General features: G+C 42.4%; 1 long non-coding RNA gene across 1 annotated transcript; it reads right to left on the bottom strand.

Moving 5' to 3' along the window:
• Nucleotides 1-1,011: 1,011 nt before the first annotated feature.
• On the bottom strand, nucleotides 1,012-4,487 carry LOC122920173. The gene is made up of 2 exons (XR_006386889.1): nucleotides 4,130-4,487; nucleotides 1,012-3,886 (listed from the first exon to the last, which is right to left on the bottom strand). It is a non-coding gene; the product is annotated as an uncharacterized LOC122920173 (long non-coding RNA).
• Nucleotides 4,488-5,528: the final 1,041 nt, after the last annotated feature.

The following is a 5,528-nucleotide window of genomic DNA, read 5'->3' as shown; positions in this document are numbered from 1 at the left end:
GCTCTCAAGTGACTGATAAAGAGGCCATGAATAACTGCAAGCATTAAAGGGAATTTGACACCATGATTCTGGACTACTCTTTGCAGTAAGAGATGACTAGTATAATAACAGATAATACAAGTACTGCACAAAATGAGTCCTGAACAACATTTTCCAACACTCAGCGCCGCACAGAAATACAGTTAATACAGTTTGGACAGCAGGTCTGACAATGTATTTCAGTGTAGCTTAGAGTGCTCTCAGTGGGGGGAAACCGGGGTGGAATTGTGACCGATTCCCCTTACGAGTGCTCACTCCTAAATACAGCAGATGTATGTCCAAGTCCACTATATTCTTTAACTGCTCCTATTAAACAGATAGCTTAATATTCTTTAGTGCTGCCATTTGGACCAATAAGGATGTGTACATGTCACCATATACAAATCGGATTAAAAATAAATACAATTATTTCATTACCCATAGCAACCAATTACAGCAGTGCCACAAAAAAAAAAAAAAAAAAAAGTACTTGGCACCACTCCTGACACGTCTTACTAAATAATTGTATTGTGCATGAAATAATTCTGAAGCATTTATTCTCGTGAGGAGTATAAATGGGTGTTACCAGTTAGGGGAGGTCCTTGCAGAGTCTGACCCTGTCCAATCAGTGCAGAGAGTGGCAGACTGACTGTGCAAGGACACACCCCTAAGTAGTACCACCATTCCACAACTTATCCATAAACTTATAGCTGGAATAAAAGAAAAACAAGACAAGATAATCGATGCTCCAGCATTGATAATTCCCCTTTAAAGCTGTGCAGATTCAGGACAACGTCCAGTCCTCCCTCCAAAGAGTTCTTAAGTCTAGATGATTGGTGACCCTAAAAGATTTAGGCTGACTAAAAGACGTCTAGGAATACAATTCAGTACCTCGAACTATATACAAAATGAAGACACTTACCAAATCCTTTAAAATAGACAGGGCTAGATGAAATAAAGTGTTAAAATAACTTGAAAGCAAACAGGCTAGGGTTCAATTCAATACCTGAACTTTTATTGAAAAAGATGTCAAATATATAACATTGGGGTGAACTCATAAGTACAGTGTGATGCACACTAATGGAAACCACTCAGGAGGCCCTACTAGAATACTGAAGACTCAAGCAGAAGCCACACACTCATCCAACAAGAGCACTAGATAGTAACCCCAAGTACAAGAATGTATTTATCGCGGCAACAAAACCTTACTAAAAAGCAGTGATGCCGGAGTACCTGTAATGTGAGGCTATAGCCGTAATTGCTTTCACTTAGGAATACTTTATAGCGCAGTCATACGGTTGTCATTTATTACATGTAAGAATCGTACCCGTTGAGCGTTAGGAAGCCATATGGCACACCTGGTTAAGATTAATAACATTGGTCCATGTATAATAAAGGTGGCTGTTTAGGCGGTTGTGTCCTTTTATGGAATCATTCCAAGCATGTAGAGGTTATTTACAGGTTTGATGAATAAGGTATTAATTGATAACTTTTTTTTATTACTTGTTATTTCTTGGTTATTAGGTAAACACACCCAAGATGTGCAATTATTTTATGGAAGTAAAAACCTAAGTTATACGATTGTGACTTGGAAGACTTTTATAGTATTGTTTTATGCAGGGAGCTCCGCACTCCTGGCTGTAGAGGACTCCTTAAGGTAAAGGAATAGGTCGCCTCCTGTGTATCTGGTCCCAAGCGTGTTCCGGTGGGGGAGGATCTGTAGCTCAAGTGAAGAATTTGATGCTTTCCTGTTATTGCTGGTGGTTGAGTAATAGGCTGTAGACTTCCTCTTATGTACTCTTTTTGATCGGTTTATCATGATATTGTAGTGTTTAATTGAATTAGCAGGATAGTGTAGTGTTTTAATGCTAGTTAATCATTTGATACCTCATTCAGCAAATATACTCGCCCTGATATTAAGTGTACCAGTAACTAGACACAGACACTATTAGACCTAATCATTGAGGTCTAGAATTAATCACAGGAGGCAAGTAGGAATTAAATAAGCGCTCAACAAATACAAAGCACAAATTGGGAAACGCATGCAAACTATGTGCTCATGTGGCACACCGACGCTACAGGCTTCTCAAATATGGCACACACATTACAGCAAGGAACTAAAAAAATATTGCATAATATACACAAAGATATCACCCCCTCAAATACAGGTCAATCAGCGATGCAGTAAACATTAACATCCCCTCAAATATAAAAGAATCAAACATTTCACTTCCAGCCCTACTACATGATTTAGAACAGGTATCGCTCTGGAAGAAAAGTTCTTGACTTATGTAGAGGTATTCATCTTACACAAGAGTTCTTAAGGTGATAGCCTTTCTTCAATGTGCACAAAATTATACAGTTCAGCAACTTAACAAGCCCTTACAGGGCTAGGGCTAACAAGGGACCACACTAGCAGCTCATCTTTATTAGGGGATAGGGCAAGTGACGATCAGCAGAGTTCTCCCACTCACTGGGCAGTAGTAACAGGATTTTGGCTTGGCTTTAGGGAATGACCTCTTGCTCACAAGACAAATGGAGGAAGGGGCTTTCTAGATGCTCATCTTCATTAGGGGATGGGGCATGTGACGATTGCAGGAGAATAGTAACTGGACTTTGGCTTGCAGAATACCACGGACATGTAGTGAGCGACCTCTCTCACACGGTAACGCTCCAAGACAAATGGAGGAAGGGGGGGCTTTCTAGATGCTCATCTTTATTAGGGACCCAAAGCTAGGAGATTTGATGATGGGATCAACAGGAACCAAGAAGTCCTTCCACTGACTGGACAGTAGCACTGGGACCTTCAGATGCAGAAACCACTGGCACAGGTAGGGAACACCTCAGGCTCACAAGATAAGGACCCAAGCTCCTAATGGTACACTGGGCTGTAGTACATCACAGGCTAAGGGAAGCATCATCTAAGGATCCACTGTAGGTCTTGGCAGGAACAGGTAGTGCTTGACATGTGGGTGTGTTCTGTAAAGAATCTAAAAATAGCCATTTATAACCCACCCCACCCCCAGTGACTGGGCGTACCACTATCCCTATATCATTAACTACTACCCATAAATTATAGAGGATCATAACTACAGGCTAATGGCTAAATCCTGTGAACTACGTGTCACGTGACATGCTCGAGTCTGGTAGTATATAGCAGCAGGGCTAAATACCATGCACGGTGATATCCATCAGTAATACCTAACCCTAATGATGGTGGGCTGGAGGCTTCACATGCCACGTGACGCTGTGAGGTCAGAGGATCCTCAGAGCACATAGGCTTTAGCAACTTACTAGCCTACAGGCTGTTATTCTCTTCCTCCCCCCCACATTTAGACTTGGCCCTAACTAAGGAGACTAAGTGGTTAACTCAGACTGGGAACCCCAAAGTAAACCAGATACCAAAATTATATACCAGTATCAGATGCCTGTATTAGCCTTCTTTAGAAAGTAACTTGAACATTTCATTTAAGTTTAGAGCTGCTGATGGAGCTTTTAATTTTTCACCTTAAGACTTCAGACAAGTTCATAACACCTGTAAAATAAAATTTGGAGAAAACTCAATGTTCCCCCACCCACCCCCTCCCCACAGCGAGTGCTCATCTGTCAGGCTTACTGTAACTGGTAGAATCATACTGCCACCTAGTGGTAACTCACGGCACACATTCACTGGGAGCAGCCGCACCTATCACAAGGGCTGCAGAGACACTCGGTAGATTAAGCCACATTCAAAACAAGGTAGGAGAACCTGATCACAGCACTTTTCTGTCTTGGCTTCTAGGCACGTCTCCTGAGTACTTCATTATATCCCCCTACAGTGCGGACATGTTCCTGCTCACGTCAGTGGATTATCTTCTCTCGACAGATCCTAAGGATCATAAAAGAACCACACACATGTAGAACGCCCCGTCTGACAACAAATACGGATCATAAACGGACCACACACAAGTGCAACACCCCACTCACGCTCGACAATACCTTCGGTTTCCTAGTACAGTTTGCTGTTCACTATCTAAATGCTAAGCAAACCAGTTTGTAATGTGGGCTAACATTCATTGCTACGTGCACCTACCACAGTTTATACTCACCCCAGCCAAGCATATATACTTACCGTCTTCTGGGTCACCAAGGCTTTCACAGCTGAGCGTCCTCCCCGTTTCCTTCATTCTTCCTCTTTCTTCTGCCGTCTGCACTGTGCCGCGCCTGCTTCCACACACTCTCCTTATATACACTCACAAGGACTAACAGCGCACTGCTGCAGTAATGCTTCCGCCCAGCTATGAAAAATAGTCCCTGACTGCGTCATCGGTTTATTTGGTTCTACATTTTTCGGAAACTGTATGGCAGACAATTATATTTGAATAGATGACTCTTGCTATAGAACCTGTGGCAAAACTGTAGAACCATCGCTTTTACTGAATGATATAGTGGAAATTTCGAACCCCTGCTAGAGAAGTCTGTTTGCACATGCGCACCTCTAGCTTAGCGAAGTTTTAAACAGGTAATAAGAGTTCATGCTGAATTGCCTCAATAATAACTGCATTGCTGAAATGCGCCGATTTCTTTTTTTTTTCTACATCAAATATGAAAGGATATATGTATTTCCTAAATACTGTTCAGATAACGTCTGTGTTTGGTTTTACTGGGCGGAAGAATACTGTTACAAGCACAATGACCGGCGGATGGATTTGAGGGCTTATTACATTGCGGATGGATATTCACTGCGGCATTGTAGATCTGGCTGAAACTGGTTGGAGCTGGTTTGAGCTCGCTCTTGAATAATAAACAAAGAATTTTCTAGTGCGAGGCAGTTCTGTCATAACATGTGAAGGGTTTGCCTGGGGTATTATTACCTAACTCTGCAGGTCTGCCCGGGGAAGGAGTAAATAACTGTGCTGCACTAAGAATTGAATACTTAGAAGAAGGAACTAAAAAGGGCAGAAAGCAGGGTCACTGAGATCATTTTACTTGTACAGTTGTGCTCAAAATAATAGCCATCACTAACCTAATCAATCACAGTTTTTGGTAGAAATTATATTTCTACATGGCGAATACACTGCCTGTCCAAAAAATTAAGTCACCACCTGGATTTTATTTAGCAAATAGTTATGAGCCTCCTATTGGATAATTACTGCATGGGCGATTATCTTTCAGATGGCAACAAGTTATTTAACCCCAACTGGTGCAATGAGTTGTTTCTCATTTCTTAACCCCTTAAGGATTTAGGGCGTACTGGTACGCCCTGTTTTCCGAGTCCTTAAGGACCCAGGGTGTACCGCTACGTCCTAACTTTAAATTGCGATTGCGGCGCAGCTGGGGTTAATCCGAACAGGATGTCCGCTGAAATCATTCAGCGGGCATCCTGTCACAATGCCGGGGCGATTGCACCTGCGGTTTGCTACGTTTCCGGTCCATTTGGGTCTCCAGTAACCCGACGAACCGGAAAAAGACTGTGATCAGTGGTGCACACCACCAATCACCATACGAACATTTGGGAGAGGCGGTGCTGA

This window comes from Bufo gargarizans, chromosome 10 (assembly GCF_014858855.1).
Source record: "Bufo gargarizans isolate SCDJY-AF-19 chromosome 10, ASM1485885v1, whole genome shotgun sequence".
Lineage (NCBI taxonomy): Eukaryota > Metazoa > Chordata > Amphibia > Anura > Bufonidae > Bufo > Bufo gargarizans.
The sequence above is the reverse complement of the archived record's forward strand: the minus strand, read 5'-3'. Positions and strand labels throughout refer to the sequence as shown.